Source organism: Panthera pardus, unplaced genomic scaffold (genome assembly GCF_024362965.1).
Source record: "Panthera pardus isolate Hobbes unplaced genomic scaffold, ASM2436296v1 HiC_scaffold_25, whole genome shotgun sequence".
NCBI lineage: Eukaryota > Metazoa > Chordata > Mammalia > Carnivora > Felidae > Panthera > Panthera pardus.
Window position 1 is genome coordinate 3,297,893 of NW_026526821.1, and position 19,071 is coordinate 3,316,963.

A 19,071-nucleotide genomic window follows, 5' to 3' on the forward strand; every position below is an offset into this window, starting at 1 on the left:
ATAATTCGGAATTCTGTTTATTCTAATGCGGTTCAAAATGTCTGTGACTAGCATTTGAAAATAGCTCTGGGTGTTAAATAGTGGCAGCCAGAAAGCTTCCGGAACCGGTGTCTCATCCTCTCCTGGTCTGCCAGCCGCTCCATCAGTCTGTCTGTCTGCATCTGCATGAACAGCGGGCTCCTTCTGCAGCAGCTTGTGGGGCGGGGCCCTCGGGGTGGTTTGGGATGCAGGGGGCAGGTGCGCGGGGCGCTCTCACTGGGTCACGTGCACGCTGCATGCCCGTGTGCTAAGCACCACGCTGGGCACCAGGTTGACAGCAGGGAAGGGGCCTGGCCAGGCCCTGTGCTCTAGAAGCTCAGTCTGACGGGAACACACATTAGGGAGGGTCGCTCACAGTCCCCCTGGTGAGGGGCTCCTGTCCCAGCCTCACTCAGGGAAGCCGCAAAAGATCCGGACTGAAAGTGGCTCAAGGCCCAGTGTGAGTGAACAGCAACAAGGGAGGGGAGGCAGGGAGGTGGAGAGGCCGCTGGTACGAAGTCTGAGGTCGGAAAGCCCGGGGCCCAGAGTGATGCAGCATCCGTGGGCGAGCGCCTGGGGCAGATGTGGGGAGGAGGGCAGCAAGCCAGCGGTGGGATCTCAGAGACATGAAGGCCCGGTCGGGTGGACAAAGCTGGGGTACGGAGGGGAGACCCGGGGAGCACCAGTCACGAGATCAATGTCCACACCCGCCTCCTCGGTGCACCTTGGACAGGTGGGCAGGTGAGCAGCTGGACAGATGAGTCTGAAGTCCTGTACCAAACACAAGGCTCAGAATGCTATGGCCCAGCCCCCCACTTCAGCTTCTTTTAATTGCTATTTCTGCTTCCTCTGTGACTCCCAGCCATGAGGACTGGCTTCTGTTTAGTTGAATTCTAAACTCCCGCCTGCCCCAGGACCTTTGCTCATGTCTTTCCCTCTGCCCAAAACAATGGTTCTTTCTCTCCCTCTGAGCAGTCATCACTGCCTCTAGGAAGGCTTCCCTGCCCTCTCCCTCTCAAGACTAACTCAAATCCTCCTATCATTCACTCTTGCAGCCTTCAAACTTTACGTGAAATTATATTCTTAAAACCCGTTACCTGTCTTCTCTATTAAATTTCATCTCTCTGAAGAGAGACAAGGGTCACATCTAGTTTTGCTCAACATGCAATCTACAGAACAGGAGTGAAATCAGCACTATTTAGCAGGCAAATGTGTCGACCAGTGATGCTCTGACAACCCAGCCCACGGGGGAGAGTGAGGTACCCACCCTGTAGTGGGTGTGTTTCCTCTGGACCCTGGTGGGTGGCGGGGAGAGGCAAAACTGCCTTCAATCACCAGAAAAAGTCACCACAACCCCCTTCTCTGGCATCCAGGCCTCCGCTGATCTCTTCCCATCCCCTGGACTAGAACCATTTCACTGAATTTGGAAAAACTAAGTCACACGGTTTGGCATTTTCTCCATAAACCAACAGGAGATGAAATATTTGGACTGAACATGTCTTGTAAACAGCTTTCAATGTGAAAACCCAACATCAAAATGCAGAGACTACCGGCTCCCCCCAGCTCCTCGGGCACGGGCTTCCTCGTCACATTCGGGGAACATTTCCACCGGTGCCAGGGGCTGGGACACTTGAACCACAGCCACCGCAGAGCACGTCTGTCCCTCCACGGCTGACGTCTTTATTCCACCCATTCTTGCCCAACCATACAGGGGGCAGCCCCGAGAAAGGGCTCTTCAGCCAGTGTCCACCCCTGCTCCAAAGGGAACTTCCAGGATTTAGACTGAACATCGGGAACCAGACTACCTGGTCCAGGTCTGCTGTAAGCCTGGAGTCACCCGTGTCTCCAAAGTTCAAGCCAAAGGAGTTCCGCTGCACTGCCAAGGCCTGCCAAGCGTTTGTCCCAGAGCCCGGCCCGGTGTGCAAACCTGCCTGGTGCGTGTCTGGGCATCGCGATGTGCCGGTGACAGGAAGAGCCATGGAAATACGCAGAACGAGGAACAGTTGAATGCAGGATGCTCCAGCCAGGGACTGCCCAGCCACTTCTGAGACTCATGCCCCCAGAGGGCAAAAAGGGGAGGCACAGGGGCTTAGAGACATGGCCCAGCCCCCTGGCCCACTTCCCGCCCTCCCGCCCTCCAATCAGCTCAGGAGGGCCTCCACCAGGCTTGGCTGCACAGGGAGCTCGCTGGGCAAGGGTGGACACCAATGGGTCTAATCCAGAATGCCCTCGATGGCCGAGATGCATTCGTTCCCCCAAAGAAACTGGGGGTGCCACTGTCCAGACTGTCGAGAGAAGAGGGCTCAGTGCTGAAAGGGTAAGAAGCAAATATCCACCATGAAAATCAAGCCAAAGTTCTCTCACCACATGGGTTTCCCAGCAATTCTCAATAGGATCTTGACACAGGGCTATAAAATAATATCGAGGCAACGATTTTACACCTTCCGTATTTCTCCTATTTCAGATCTAATTGACGTTTCAGAAAAGACAAGGCTCTTTTAAGGGGTGGTGTCAGGCGGGCGCTTTCCCAGGAGAAACAGAGGAAACTCCACCAGGCTCTAGGTGCAGGGACACATCCCTGGTCAAGATGGGAGACTCAGATGCTGCACAGACAGCAGTCACACTTGGCAGCATAAAAACTGAGAAATTTGACATGGCAAATGCGTTTGCAAACACATCAACAGGTAAATGAAAGCCTTGTGGGGTTTTTTTGTTTTAATTTTTTTTAATATTTATTTATTTTTGAGAGAGAGAGACAGAGTGCGAGCAGGGGAGAGGCAGAGAGAGGGGGAGACACAGAATGTGAAGCAGGTTCCAGGCTCTGAGCTGTCAGCACAGAGCACGACGCGGGGCTCAAACCCACCAGCCGTGAGATCATGCATGGCCTGAGCCCCCCAGGTGCCCCTAAATGAAGTCTTTGTAAAAAAATAAATACAGACCTTCCTGGACTCACGAAGGGGTTGTATCCCTATCAACCCATCCTTAGTTGAAAACACCATTAAGTCGAAAATGCATGCATACGCCTGACCTCCCACACCTCAGAGAGCTCAGCCCAGCCTGCCTTCCACGTGCAAGAACAGTCGTGTGAGCCCACGGCTGGGCAGGACCGTTCACCCCAAAGCCTATTTGATCACGGAGTGCTGACTGCCTCGTGGAATGTACCAAATACTGTCCTGAAGTGGGAGCCAGAGGGACGCCTGGGTGCAGAGTGGCCACCAGCGTATGGGTTGGTGACACTCGCGGTCATGTGGCTAACGGGAGCCCGCGCTGCCCCACATCACAGGAGAGGATCGGACCACAAATCACTAACCCAGGAAGAGATCCAAACTCGCAATCCCAAAGACGCTTTCCACTGAGTGTATGTTGCCTTCACGCCACGGAAAAGACGAAAAACGGTTAGGTCAGACCATCGGCAGTCAGGAGCCGTCCGCATTTGCAGCAGATAAGAAGCAATGGGTGAACAGCTCCAACACGCACAGACCTCTGACAGAAAGGACAAGAAGAAACAACCCAGCCATTTGTCAATGAACAAAAGGATGTTCACAGTCAGTAAATCTCAAGAGCATCGCCAACCGATCGACAAACGTGAAAACAATTCTCAAACTCACTCGTCTTCAGGAAACGCTCATTAAAGCCACAGGAGTCGTCACTGTACCCTCATCACACCGGCAATGATTTAGGGAGTAGCCTCACCCAGAGCCGATGGAGACCCAGGCGGAAAGATCACCAAGGGCTCCGCGTGGCTGGGGGAAGGTCCCTGCAAGACCCCTGCGGCTATTGGCTCCACAAGACGAACGTGACAGTGGAAGCCGCCCTTCCCACCGCCCCGCCAGCAACGCGGACCGCTCATCTCTTAACCTCTCATTCGCGAGAGCCTTCTTTGGCATATTTTGGGCACTCGCGCAAACCTGTCGAACGACACACATGGCACGTCAGAGGCTACAAGCTGCCCGGTGACACCGAGGAAGGTTCCGGAAGAAAGTCATCCCCACTCGTCGCTGATGCCACCACGCTCCCCATCTTGTAAGCAGCCGCGCAGGAGCACTGGATGGTTGCTCAGGGCCTCCTCCCGACTTAAGGAACCTGGGAGTCTAGCCAAAGACGGGCCCCAAGGTCCTCCCAGGAACACTTACCTCCTCGCCAACTCTGCCAGCAGGACACAAGGAGATGAAAGATGTGTCGCGGTCGAGGCACCTGGAGGTCTCAGTTGGTTGAGTGTCTGACTCTTGGCTTCGGCTCCAGTCATGATCCCAGGGTCGTGCGATCCAGCCCCGTTATCAGGCTCCATGAGCCTGCTTAAGATTCTCGCCTTCTGTCTGCCCTCTTCCCCACTCGAGCTCTCTAAAAATAAAAAATGAAATTAAAAAATTAAAAAAAATGATGTGTAGCAGGCTCTCTTTCTCTCCACTGGCTGTTCCTCATCCACTTGGAATACGGTGATTTCAATCCCCGAGCTTCTAACCCTGCTTTGTCCTCACGACCTTCGGCTTCTCCTCACCTTCAAATTTCTCAAAGACACAGCACCAGCTTACTGTGTGAGTTCTTTCCATTCACGCGTCCACCACTCTTCGTGCCCCGGCTTCCTCTCTCAGTAAACTCAGCGAGGCTCCCTGGACGACTGCCAGCACGTCCCTGTGGGCCACAGCCAATGCTATCCCTGGTTGGCTTCTTTGACCTTCAAAGCATCTGATCTAATAGGGAGGGTTCTTTGTCACACATCACACCTGGAGCTCGGTGGGTGCCAGACCCGTGTCTGTGGGCCAGATGAACAACTGAACAGAGCAGTAAGTATGTGGATGGGAAGGAGTCGGGAAGTCCCCCAATGAGGCCCTGGCTGTATTTCCTTGATTTAAGGCAGAACGGAGGGGAATATGCGGAGTTTCTCTTTTTTAAAATTGACGTTAAAAAAAAAATCTTTACAATTCTTCCCACAGCTCCCCCAAAAGGGGGGAAGGGGAGAACTGTGAGCTCAGCTTTACAGAAAGTAAATGTGTCCCTGTTACACACCACTGCAGATTTCACAACTAGGCTTGAGCACATTTGCTCTGGCTACCATTTACCGGAAGAAAAGCTGCTCCAGGAGAAGCCAGAAAGACCGAGTGGATGGCGAGGACCCTGCGGCCCGACTGGACCCACGCACGCCTCCCCCTCCAGACACCGTAAGCTGGCCGTGTGATCTAGCCTGCACAAGACGTCCAGGCGGCACGTGGCCACCTGTCGGCCATGCAAGAAACATGTGTCCGGGACTCACAAGGTGCCCGGCACTGGGAACCAGACAATGAGCTCTCCCGCCCAGACCCCAATGGGCAGAACCACACGACGGACGGAAGAATGAAGTACAACGTACGATTGGATGGTGGCAGCAGCCAGAAGAAGGAGTCAGCGGGGAAGGGGGTGGGCTGGGCATATGCAATGGTAGACCAGGTGCCCAGACCTGAAGGGGCAAAGGAAGAGGGCAGAGGGGAGGCCCCAGCCCCGCTGGTGACAGGCCTGAGCTCTCTTCTTGCTCCCTCAGGTTCAGAGATGTTGTACGTGGTGTGCTGGTGGCACCTGGGCTTTGGTCCACACCAGTGTAATCACCCCCTCTCCTCCCGTGTCACGCTGTCTTGATGACCGGGGCATCTCTGTGCAGCTCTCCAGTTTCCATGGGAACTGTTGCCTCCCTGAAGCTCAGACAGTGCCTGGGACCTGTCAACCTGCCAGGTGCTTGCCAACTCCTTCCTCCAGGTGACCGACCCTGACCCTGCCACTCTGTGTTCCACAGAGGGCAGACCGACCACGAGGGATCGTGACACAGACCATTTGACTCTGGTCTCTATTGCTTCCAGAACCTTCTCAGACAAGAGAGCCAGGCCCCCTGGGCCATGTCCATGTAGACACTTTACTCCCCATGGCTCAGTTCTGCACACGGGGCTTAGATGCAGTGGGTCCCGTTTCTATCTTCCCACACACACAACCCCAAAAAGGGGAGGAAAGAGGCCTCAAGTGCCCCGGTCCTGACCTCCCTGTAACCATGCATACTTTCCTCAAATAGAGAAATACCCAGTCGTCACAGCCACAGCCTGGAAGGTAAGCTTCCAGAGGGGATGCAGGGGAGGGAGAGAGCCTGCCCCCCAGTGTGCACGGGTGGGAAGTGTGGGTACAGACAGCCCGCACTCCAGGTCTACACTCCACTCTTAGCCAAGGTGCCCGGTGGCCTAATAGAAGCAGAAACCAGGGCCGTGTAGCCCTCCCGAGTGGCGGAGCGCCTGGCACACTATCAACAGGTGTCGAACGGAAGGAGGGAGGACGCAGAACAAGGAGCTGGAGGAGTGTCAATCTTCCTGCTGACAACAGCCGACCCAGAAAACCAGGACAGACGCTCGCGGGTCTGCCAATGCGTTAGTCAGATGCATAACTCAGACATAACTTATCCTCGGGTCATAAAAGTTGGGGGGCCGCTCCTTCCATGTCTGAATCTCATGTATAAAATTTGCGTGCATAATAACCCCTGCCAGATGCTCAGGTGAGGGACTTCCAGCACCCACCTTCCTGGAGACAGCAGGTCACTTCCCCAGGTCACTGGTAAGAAAGTCCTCCCACCGCCTGGGCACGCATGCCGCTCACTCTCGTATATCCTTTGCTGCTGAGAAATTTAAAAGGAACCCCGGGGCTGCGGAGAGCCTCTCTGAGAAACCAACTCCTCGTGTGGGGCCCAATCTTTCCAGGTGTTGAGCATTAATGGGGCAGACCCCCCAGGCTGGGGAGCTCTGCTCTGTGGGGAAAGGTCACCCCATGTCACTTCCTGATTGCCCCCGAGACACATGACGAAGAAGAGTGCTTAGGAAGGTCACAGCCCTTCCCAGAGGATCCAACCCATCCCAGCTGCGGAGGGTCCACTCACACAGAAGCCTGTCTGCACTCTGGGTCAGAGAGTCAACCCAAAGGCGAGGAAGATGACCAGCCTGGCCCCAGAGGGGGGCTGCCTTGAGCCCTCCAGGACCGACGCACTCCGTGGGGGCAGCCCTGCCTGCGAGTCTGCCGCCGGGGGCCGGGAGCCTTGAGACGGAACCACCCCCTCTCCCCAATGCGAGGAATGCGATGTTCGTGAGCATGAGACCTGAGGTCCAGGACGCTGGGTTCAGGTCCTGGCTCCACTGCCTCGCCGAGCCTCAATTTCCCCTCTCTAAACTGGGAATAGTAACATCTGCTCCAGAATAAAACTAAATCCGAGAATAAGGAAGAGTGTGAGCCCACGACTGTCGTACTGGTATCGACCGAGCGGACACACGCAGCAGAGGCTCTTCAGCTCTTCCGATAAAGAGGAAAGCCTCAGTTCCATGGTGCTCTAGCCTTGACACCTCACATACACTCATGTATCTTTTCAATAAAGAAAAGAGATCTGGGGCTCTGACCCTTTGTTAATTAATGATCTCTAGCCAAAACGTATTCGCTTTTTATTGTATTCATCCCATTATCCCGTTAATATAAATGATACTAGTTTTCCATGCGTGGTACTGATTCCCTTTAAAATAAATTCATTTCAGTTTAACAAGTTACCTAAGGAAACGTAAGTGTGTATTAGTATGTGAGAGAAGCCAATCTGACTCCAATCTACGGTGTTCTGGAAAAGGCGACACTAGAGAGACAGTAAACAGATCGGTGGTTCCCAGGGATTTGTGAGGCGGATGACCAGGGGGAGCACGGAGGACTTTCAGGACCGAGAAACCACAGTGTGTGGCGCTATGTTGGCGGGCCGTGCCACCGCACGTCAGTCCAGACCCACAGAATGCACACAGCGCCAAGAGGGAACCCTCAGGTGAACGATGGACTTTGGGTGATAATGACTCGTCCACGCGGTTCATGGACTGTAACAAATCCCGTGGGCACGCTGACGACGAGGGAGGCCGCGTCAGTGCGGGGCAGGCGGCATACGGAAACGTCTTTGTACCTTCCTCTTGCTCTCGATTTTGCTGTGGACCTAAAACTGCTCTAAAAAATAAAGTCTATTTTTTAAAAAGGCAACTAAGAGGAGACAATGAGTAAATAATAAAAAAGGAAATATTTCAAAGTGGAAAACTGTGAAGATGGGCCGTGGTGGCAGGAGACGTGGACGAACCACGGAGTAAGGAAGTAAATGACTGAGGTTAGGAAAACACTGCCATCGGCACCTGGCACGTGGGACCCAGTGCTGCCCATGTGCGCGTGAAGGGTGAGAGGGAGGAGAGAAGGACCTTGAACCACAACCAGGGCACTGCACCGGGTGGAGGCAGCCTCCTGCAGGGCCTCCCGACACCGTACGCATGCACAAAGCCCCCCTAGTGGACCCCTAGAAGGTTCTGGGTGCGGCATGGCTGGAGGCTGGGTGGGGATGGCAGCACAGTCACCCCTGGCTGCTGGGCCATGTCCATTTTCCCAAGGGCAGCAGGTCAAGGAGGTGCTGGTTTCTACTCGGCAACCGTCCAACCTCCAGGAACCTGTCTGGGGTGTTAAGAGGCAGTGGGGTGGTGGCCTCAGAAGCAACGCCAGGGACTATCTCCTGCTGGATGACAGCTAAGGGAGGGGCTTCCTATGGGTACAACGTCCAGGGGTGGCTTCTCAGCCTGAGCTCTTGAGCCTTCCAGGCCACGGTGGTTGGCGCTGGCCGGGCAGGCAGCCGTGCGGTGCTCGGGGAGATGTCCCCCAGTGTGAGCATCTAGGACCCCAGCCTTGACACTCCTCCCGCCTCAACCAGCAGAGGGGCTCAGTCTGGTCCTTGAATCCTCAGGGGCATAGCCTACCCCCCAGCCTTGGGCATGATGGGCAGACGCAAAAACGGCACTGTTACATGATGCATCTGTTCAGGGCAAGGAGCGCTGGGTGACTGACGACACCTGACCTGTCCCTCCTCTGCCCCTCGGGAGCTCCCTGCGTACGTTCTCTTAGCCTTGCCAGATCTGTCCTCCAGGCAAACCCATGCCCATAAAACCCCCAGGGGCCTTGTCCTCAACCACATGCTTATCCAGGTAAAACGGCACAATCTGTGTTCTCCCGCCAGCCCTGTGGGTGGAGTGGAGGAGACCAAGGGAGCCACTGGACCTCCCCTTGCAATCCCTGTCCTGCCCTCTGCACCTTCCTAAGAAACTGTAAGGCCCCTCTCACCAATTCAAGGGTGAAACTGTTTTCACACTGAAAAGACACGGATAGACACGGTTTCCATAGGAGAGAGAGAGGGAGAGAGAAATGAGCCTGGATTGCAAAGGGCCAACCGGAATTTAATTTTTTTCATGCTATCAGGATAACCCTAGCTCTCCCCATCTCCACTTCACTCTGATTAACTTTTCTGGGACAAATACATGGAAAGAGCCCACCCCAGGCCCCGTGTAGCCGATCCATTTTCCTGCGGCCACTGAGGCACTGGCTTCACAGGTCAGGTGCATAATTGTGTCTCCTGAGCCGGGGCCTCTGCTGCTGCTGCAGATGCATTTGTCAAGCGACTCGATGTTACTTATTTCAACTGCCATTTGTCTCTCGCTGCAATTTTCATCGGGAACGAGCGCCTGACTGTCCACTTTGGTGGGGAACTCAATACAAAGTCAATTACTGGAAAGAAAGAAAATGAGGAGCCTCGTGCGTCTCCAGGCCACTTCTTCGAGAACGCACTTCCAGGCTCCTGGTGCCACATGCAGGGCTGGCGGGCCACGGCAGTGCCTCCAACCAGGGGCCAGCCCACAGGGGCTGCCAGAACCTGTGTACCCTGTGCTCCTCGGAGACCCACACAGGACGGGACAAGCGGCAAGAACCTGAATGGCTCCTCCTCAGACTCCCACCGTTAAGACCCTGTAGCAATTTTATTATTCTAGTCTAGTCTAGTCTAGTCTATTTTAGTCTTTTCTATTCTATTCTATTCTATTCTAGTCCATTCTATTCTAGTCTAGTCTAGTCTGTTCTAATCTAGTCTAGTCTACTCTAGCCTAGTTTATTCTATTCCATTCCATTCTATTCTATTCTATTCTATTCTATTCTATTCTATTCTATTCTATTCCGTTCCGTTCCGTTCCGTTCCATTCCATTCCATTCCATTTTGTCAGTCTATCTGTTCCTTCTCTTCACACTCTGGGAACCACAGGGGCAGAGGAACACAGCTATTAGTTTTCAACATAATTGGACCCGGTTACGGTATGTGCGTAATACCCTCCTCCCCAGCTCTGGGAGGTTTATCTCGAGCCGACCACTGTCTGGTGGAGACACTGGGAGCTATGTAAATACATTTTCTCTCCGGAGAAGCAGCATACTTTTGAAGGGCTTCATAACAGATACAAAAGGCTGGGCAATCTAGGAAGGAGGCGGTCACGGATTGGCTCAGCCTTCCTTCCACTTCTTCTGGATAATGTGACGGGTTTAAATAGTGCTGGGAAGTCCGCGTTGCTCAAGTTGTCATTTTAAGGCAGCTTCTTCAGGTAGCAAGCAATTATCCCATCAAAAGGGACTTAATTGTTCTCCATATTTGTCACATAAAAATGGAACTGTGCAGATACCAGGACTGAAAGACGGTCCCTGTATTTTTTGTCGCTCTGACTGGATATCCCTGATGCTTTAATGCCTCCCCACATAAATCCCCGATGCCCTGTGTAAACATACAACAGAGATGTGGTGTGCGTGGGGGCAGCTGCACAGGGGAGCCTTCCAGACATCCTTGTGCAAGATGGCTCCACGACAGGGTCCTCCAGGAGCCCTGGTGCTTGGAGACTCTTGGTTTGCTTCACGGTCTCGCGGGGCTCACCACCCCCAGTGGCTGACCCGGTGCCTAGCATACAACAGGTGCTCAATGAATGTGTGTGAATGAATGAAACAGTCAACAATCCATCACCTGGGTCCCTGGTTTCATTCCAGACGAGGGCCTTAAATGCCACACGTAAGTCTGACTGGACGACACACAGAGAAACCAGACTCGGTCTGCAGAGGATCATGTGATGACAGTGAGCTCTCTTGGCTGATGTCGGCCAGTTCAGACCCTCTTGGGGACTTCAGACAGGTTTTCCAGACTGTACACTCTGTGAGAGCAGGGACGTCCCTCTCCTGGAGCACTCTCCCGGGGAAGCACTACGGTTGTGGCACAAAGAACGATCACACGGGGTCATACCTGGGCTTTGGTTATTCCAGCCACTCTGTATTATCATCTCTGCCTCCTTCTCCTTCTCCTCCTCCCCCTCCCCCACCCTTCCGCCGCCTCCTCCTTCTCCTTCCCCTCTTCCTCCCCCTCCCCCACCTCTCCTCCTCCTTTCCCTCTTCCTCCTCCTCCTTCCTCTCCCTCTTTCTCCTTCTCTCCTCCTCCTTCTTCTGTTTATTAAAAATTTTTAACATTTATTCAGTTTTGAGAGACAGGGAGAGCATGTGCAGGGGAGGGGCAGAGAGAGGGGGAGACACAGAATCCAAAGCAGATTCCAGGCTCTGAGCTATCAGCACAGAGCCCGACGTGGGGCCTAAACTCATGAACTGTGAGATCATGACCTGAGCCGAACTTGGTTGCTTAAGTGACGGAGCCACCCAGGCACCTCCTTCCCCTTCCCCTCCTCCTCCTCCTCTCTCTTCTCCTCCCCCTCCTCCTTTTTTGAGACAGTGAGAGCAAGCAGGAAAGGGACAGAGAGAGGGAGAGAGAGAATCCCAAGCAGCCTCCTCGTCAATGCAGAGACTGACACAGGGCTCGATCCATGAACTGTGAGATCATGACCTAAGCTGAATTCAAGAGTCAAGACGGTCAACTGACTGAGACACGCGGGTGTCCCACTCCTTATCTTTGAGGTGTTAGTTACTTCCCTAAACCAGAATGGACTCGTAGACATTTCATCCGTCTGCTATTCTCTCCCTCCTGGCAACCCTCCTTCACATCCACCAAGGTCCTACCCTAGGAGGCCTTCCCCAGTGACGATGACGTGATACAAGGAAGTGCCTGCTCTGGCATCAGAGGGACGGGGCCAGAACACTAAGAACCTGCTTTGGCCGTGGGGCTCGCTCCCTTTGTGAGGGTGCCCGCTCGCATTCACCGCCCCCGGCTCTCAGTGTCTCCAGCTGCAGGAGCCCGTGGCACCACACGGCGGACCGGCCCCTCGCTCACACAGTCACATGACCGGCCGAGGGCGAAAAGAGCCAGCAGAGGATTGGAAGCAGGGTGACATCGCCCTACTGGCCCTTAGCAGGCTCCCACTGGCCGCCGTGTAGACACCGAAACGGGGTAAGGATGGGCAGGAGCGGAAGTTCAGCAGCCACGGCAGTTCCGCAGGCGCCCACGCGGTGTCGGCTAGAAGCTACCTATCTATGTCGGCTGGCTTCTGGATGTATTTGGAAGGTGTTGCTGAAAGGCACGGCGATGGATTACGTGTGGGGTGTAGGAAAGAGGAGCCGGGATGACACGGTGATCCGGCTGGAGCACCTGAACGGACACTGTTGAAATCCGCGAGGATGGGAAAGACTTCGCAGAGAAAGCTTCGGAGGCGGGAGCTGAGCTCCCCACGCATCAAGTGTGAGATGGGCTCCTGACGTCCAAGTAGAGACACGCCGATGGCACTCAACTCTCGAGCGAGGGAGTGAGTGCAGAGAGAGGAGGTCCTCAGGCTTAGCACAAGGCCCTCCCCGCCCGATGCTCAGGGACGGGGACGCCTGACCATCTGAAAGGCCCTGTGGCTCCTTCCCTGAACTCAGCCGCTCTCACAAAGGCGCCGCAAAGTCACCCAAAGGAGAGGAAACAAGCAACTTTAAAATGCATCCCTTCCTCTGCTGCCACATCTCTAAATTAAATTTCAAGGACTCGCCAGGAAAATGTGCTCCTTTATGTGTTTCCATAAATCGCTCATTTCGATGCTGTATGTTTCTTTTTTTATTATAGAAGGAGCTAAAAAAAGTTAAATAATCTACATGAGCAATATTTTACCTTTTAAAAGATATTGCCTTCTAACTAGATGGAGTGCAACGAGCTTTGCAAGCAAAGCGTCCCCACGCTTGGTGTGTGAGCATCCAGGTGGCCGCTGTGTGAGACACGGCGTCTTCGTGTCGAGGGGCCAGCTGACAGCTCTCCGGGACCCTAAGGAGACCTGACCGGCAGGTAACTGCTGCTTATGCCTCAGTTTCTGTCTACACTTCTTTTTCTCTCTTGGAAGTGAGTTCCCATGTTTTCAGGATTATTTTGTGTAAGCTGACCGAACAGAAAGTCACGTTTGGAGTTACCGTCTTTGGAACAGAGAGAGAAATACACACGCGTGTGCATATGTGTGACAAAAGTAAGCCATCTCTTGGACACTTCCTCCACTGAACAGTAACAACAAAATGGGAGTGTTTCTGCCTGAGGATGTGTCAGGCGCTGTGGAGACTCTGACACGCCACCCCACGGGTAACACTGCTCTGGGGTCTCTGGTCTGGGGATGACACCCTGGATGTTGGAGAGACCCGGGTCCCTGTGAGCTCCCGCCGTCACAGTGCCTCCCAGAAGACTCCCTCTCAAACGGGACCAAAAACATCCTATGAAGTGGACCATTTTTTTTTTAATTTGAGAAAGAGGGAGCATGAGCAGAAGAGGGGCGGAGGGGGGAGGGAGAGAGAGAGAAGGAGGGAGAGAAAGAGGGAGAGAAAGAGGGGGGGAGAGGGAGAGAGAGAGTGAAAAAGAGAGAGAGGGAGAGAGAAGGGGGGGAGAGAGAGAGAGAGAGAGAGAGAGAGAGAGAGAGAGAGAGAATCCCAAGCAGGCTCCACACTAAGGGCAGAGCCCGACGCAGGGCTCGATTTCACAGTCCTGGGATCATGACCTGAGCCAAAGTCAAGAAGAGTCAGATGCTAAACCGACTGAGCCACAGAGGCTCAGTCTTGTGAAGTGGACAGTCATTACCACCGATGATGCCTTAAACATCTCAACACAAAACGCTTAGACATATGCTCACTCACTGTCTGCTCACCTCTGGGAAAACACACCCCCTCTGCCCTCTGGTTTCTGGCTCGCAGCTACCATGCCCGCAGCGCACTTCCCACCCACCAAACGTGCTGTGAGGACGCAGGCAATTTGAAGCGCCCGCAGGTATCGCCATCAGTCGGAATTGTGACTCCTCCCTTCAATCCTTTATTGCAGATTCATGGAAACTTAATTTGAAAGAAAAATTTTACCACCTTGCCCATTTTAAGTCTTTCCAAAAATTCAACTGTTTTTATAGATACAAACACCTTCTTCCTGTTCGCACTGAAATGTCATTGTTTTATGTAATATTTAGTTACGTGATGTAATTACACGAACTGTGCAATCGGCATAAACAGATGTGGGAACAGACGTAATCGGCTCTTAGCGCACACACGAGGCCAGAGCCGGAGACGCACCTGAGGACCGCAGGGGGAAGTGGCCTGCAGCCTGCAGGTGGTCAACGGTCACCGCCTGGACAGAATCTGTTCATCCCACAAATCGGTAAATGGGGGCAGACACAGACAGATGGCTTTTCTCCGGCCAGTGCTCCCTGCAAGGCTGCAGCATCCACCTAGCGCAGCACCTGGCGTAAAGTGGGCCCGTGATCCCCAGAAGGCAAGAGAACATGGAAGGGCATGAGTGCCCGCGGGCCACCCATGGGATCGGAGAGGTCAGGCGGGGGTGAGGGGGCCGCTGCGCAGGGCTCGGGACAGAGACCTGTCTGAGAGCCCCAGCCTCAAGCAAGGAGCTCCGAGCCCCTCAGTCCTGGTGCTCTGGCGGCCGAACGTCCCAGGTCAGGTGCATGGGTTCATCCCCTGGGAAGAGAGGAAGATTCTGCTGCTTCCTCCAGTCTGCTCGGATGAGCAGCTCCACTGAGGCCGCAGATGATAGAGGAGGCCAGTGGTGCGTTCGTCCCCTGGTACCATCCTCCTGGGCTCCGCCCACCTCTCTGCTGACAGCAGGTGGCGGTTAGCTCTGAGACTCGGTGCTGCAGGAGCACGCTGGCCAGGGGCAGGACAGCCGAGCCTCTCCAGAGGGAAAGCATACTCCACCCGGAAAACTTCTGCTCCCGAGAAACCCACAATGCAGATGCCAAGAGAAAAGTTCAACCCAGGCTGAGGGGGCCGAGGCAGGGAGCCCCGCGTTTGCTTGGCAGGCCCGGCGGCAGTGCCCCCGGCCCCTTCTCACCTGCCCCGTCATGAAGACCCTCCTTTTCATCTGTTCTGTTTTAACCGAAGGGCCAGAGGGCTTCCCAAACCCTCTCCCAGGAAACAATAGTTAACGATATAAGAACAGATAATATTCCTCGAGCACTCAGTGGTGCCAGGCATTGTGCTGAGAGCTTTGACTGAAGCCTCTCTGCAGAGGGTGGAGGGTGCCCCCTCGCCCCCAATTACATTCGCATCCTGGAAGCTGTGAATGTCACCTCCTCTGGAAAAGGGTCTTTGCAGATGGAGTTATGTGAAGGGTCTCGAGATGAGCTCATGCCAGACGTGACACAGTGGTGTCCTTATAAAAGACCAAAGAGGAGACGACGTACAGCGGAGGTGATGTGAAGAGGAGGCAGAGGTCAGAGTGATGCCACAAGCCGAGGATGGCTGGAGCCACTGGAAGTGGAAGAGGCAAAAGGATGCTCCACTACAGCCTCTGGAGGGAGCCCAGCCATGCCCACGGCCTGATTGCGGATGCCTGGGCTCCAGAACTGAGAGAGAGGGAGAGAGAGAGAGAGGGAGAGAGGAGAGTTTCTGCTTCTGAAGTCATCAAACATGGTATCTGTTACTTTGGCTACAGGAAGCGACTACAATTTCATCTGGCTCTTGCTATGGAAGTGAATAAGAAACAGCATCTTCCAGCCCCCTTACAAATGCGCTCTCCTCACGTTAGTCCCAAACACCTCCACGCTGCTTTCTCCAAGTTTGATCACCAGGCAAACTCGAGTGTCTTCAAGCAGCAGAACCAAGTATCCGTCTGAGACTGGGCGACTGTAACAGAAGACCACAGACTAGGGGCTGAGGAACCACAGTTTCTTACAGCTCTCGCGGCGCCCGCAGATCCGGGGTTTGGGGGGACCTACCTCCCGGTTCACGGTGGCTGTCTCTTCGCCGGGTCCCCACATGGTGGAGGGGAGCCCCCTGGCTCTCTTCTTTGGGGCACGGATCCCGTCCGTGAGGCTTCACCCCCATGACCTGATCTCCTCCCAAAGGCCCCACCTCCCAATACCATCCCCCTGGGGATCAGGTTTCAACATTTAAATTTGGGGGACACAGTCTATGGCAGTATCTTAAAAGAATGGACATTTTAAATTGTGTTTACCGTGGAATAAACGCCCCATGTGACCGGTCAGGAGCTGCTGACTCAGCAGGTGCTCTGCCCCGTGCGCTCAGTGGACAGAGCATCTGGGTGGTTTCGCCTCCAGCTTCCTGATACCCGCTACTGGCGTCACCTCTCTTCTCCACGTGGCCTGGAAAGAGCATATTCAAGGCAGGAATGTGGACCGTAATCCCACAGGCTGAGATCCAGACCTGGATTCGAGACCCGCCTCCACTGCCTGCCATCCCCGTGACTCTGGACAAGCTCCTTTGCACCCCAGCCCCCCGTCCCTTGCCTGGGACGGAGCAGTTTACAGGCCTGAGTGCGGGGTCACGGTTACCGTCATGTCGCCAGGCTCGCTGTGTCTGCCTCAAGCCCCGCACAGCAGACACACAAACCAGGTGATGCCCCCGCGCATCCTGGATTCTGCCCACCGAGAGCTGCTCCACCGGAACCTGCTTTCCGGCCCCAGCAGGTGCAGTCGGGATGGAAGTGTGTTACATTTCACCATTTGTAGCCTCATTAATTTCTGGTTTTACACATCATAAATAATTAATCACAGCACTGCTATGAGTATGACGAACAAGCATAAGAAACGGGCCATGCGATGCCCTTGGAAGGTTGGCCTGGGACTCCCTGTATTTATTCCACCCCAAACAGGAAGGCTCTGAGCCCCAAATTCTCTCCTGTGAAAGGCTGGTTCCCCCCAAGCGGGCAGCGGGCACCCCCCCGCAAGCCTCCCCCAGGCCCACGCACTCCGTCTCTCTCTGGTCAGGCTGTGAGGTCACGCTTGCTGCCCACCATCCACTCACCTGCACCCTGGCCTTTCCCTGGGGTGGGGTGCTGGTGGGGAAGGGGTGCGCGGCTGTAGCGTGAGGCTCTTCAAACTTCAAAGAAATAGCCGATATCAAATACCCTTTGCCGTATCTGGAGCACTCGCTGTTCACCATAAGCATCGTTCCATTTGGCACCACACTTCCTCTCAAACGCCCAGTTTTAAAGAATGCAGACTCAGGCCCAAACATTACCTTCCCCTTTTAGCCTTAGCTGGAGGCAGCCTGTGTGTGTGTGTGTGTGTGTGTGTGTGTGTGTGTGCGCACGCGCGCGCATGTGTGTGATTTCCAGCTGTAAGACGGAGGTGAGCTGGAGGAGGCTCTCCTTCCTGTGCAAGAGAGGCTAAGTGGCTACAAGTCTGCACTCCGGAGTCAGTCCGTGGACGCGGCCACTGTACAAAAGCCAGCTCATCAGCTTACCCCTCGGCCTACAATCCTTCAGGGACTTCTTGCTTCGGTCAAGGTAAAACCCAGCACCCTCGCCACAGCCTACCAGCCCCTGGCTGCATGGCTGCCCTCCCCAGCTCTTCCAGCCCTGTCTCTGCACAGACTCACTCTCCAAATGTGGACATTCTCCTTGTCCACCCGCTCTACCCAAGAAGCCCCTCGCTGCCTCAGGACCTCGGCACATGCCAGACCCTCTTCCCGGAATACTCTCTCCTACCACTCCCCACCCCCCCCCATATCACTTCCTTTTCATTTGTCTTATCTCATGTAAAATGTCATCCCCTTAGGGGAAATGTTCCCTTACCAGCCGCCACCCCCATCTAGGCCAGGCCAGGCTTACCTCTTCACGCTCCCATTATGCACGGTACCCTCTTGTCTGCAGCCCACACACGGTGACAATTTCACATAGACTGGCCTGTTTCACTTGCTTCTGCCCTGGAGACTGCTCAGCGTTACATCACGGCACCCAGCGAAGTGCCTGGTACACAGGAGACACTCCCAGCTCCTTGCGAACCCACCAACAAACAAGATTTCCTTGTGACCTGTGTGGAGTCCACACACCAGTGAGTGTACTCACTACTCACTTGTTGGCTACTGACACAGCCGGTCCAAACTGAGGCTGCATTCGAGAACTCTAGCGACAAAGTTAATAGAAGCGATCATTGTAAGCGTAACTGAGGTGTTTTAAAACCAGGTAGCAGTGTGGCATTGGGTGCCAGGCACTGAACTTTGCAGAGGGACGTTCCCTCAACTGGAGGTGCTTTGAAAACAACTGAAATGTTGAGGAGACTCACAGCCAGGCCAGGGGAAGAACACGTGAGGGACGTGGCAGGTACTACAGGGAATACCGCGGGTTCGGGGCGCCACGTCTGGCCGCCTAACGGTCTGTCCTCTGGGGTAGGGCCGGCATTTGCACAGTGCTTCCAAGTGAGGGGCCTGGATCGTGGTGAAAGTTTGCAAATGAAGATCTCAACCCAACAGAAGGAGAGAAAATTCCAGAGGCTGGAATGCTAACCCACATCACCTGTGCTGTGTGGAGCACCAGAGCCCCACTGGGCCTCATTTGCACATCTGTGAAATGGGGTGAAGGTGTTTTCGATCTTATAAATTATTATGAAGATAAAATTAGAAGTGATGCTCTCTTGGGCGCCTGGGTGGCTCAGTCGGTTGAGCATCCGACTTCGGCTCAGGTCATGATCTCGCGGTTCATGAGTTCGAGCCCCACGTCGGGCTCTGTGCTGACAGCTCGAAGCCTGGAACCTACTTCGGATTCCGTGTCTCCCTCTCTCTCTCTCTGCCCCTCCCCTGCCCCCCCCTCTAAAAAAATATATAAACATGAAAAACAAAAGAAGTGATGCTGTCTTAGTCCGTTCGGGCTGCTATAACAAAAAATACCATAGACTAGACAGCTTACAAACAACAGAAAGTGTATCTCTCACAGTTCTGGACACTGGGAAGCTCAGATCATAGTACCAGTGTACTGTTTGGGGAAGTCTTCCTGGTTCCAAGAATCTTCTACTGTGTCTTCACATGGCAGAGAGGGTGAAGGAACTCCCTGAGCTCTCTTTT

At 54.2% G+C, this 19,071-nt stretch overlaps 1 long non-coding RNA gene across 1 annotated transcript in view; it reads right to left on the bottom strand.

Annotated features, from left to right (window-relative positions):
- Window positions 1-4,156: 4,156 nt before the first annotated feature.
- LOC128773439 (uncharacterized) overlaps window positions 4,157-19,071 on the bottom strand; it is a 116,053-nt gene continuing 101,138 nt past the window's right edge. The window contains exon 3 of the long non-coding RNA XR_008417673.1: window positions 4,157-4,359. This is a non-coding gene — a long non-coding RNA (uncharacterized LOC128773439). The remainder of the gene's footprint in view (window positions 4,360-19,071) is intronic.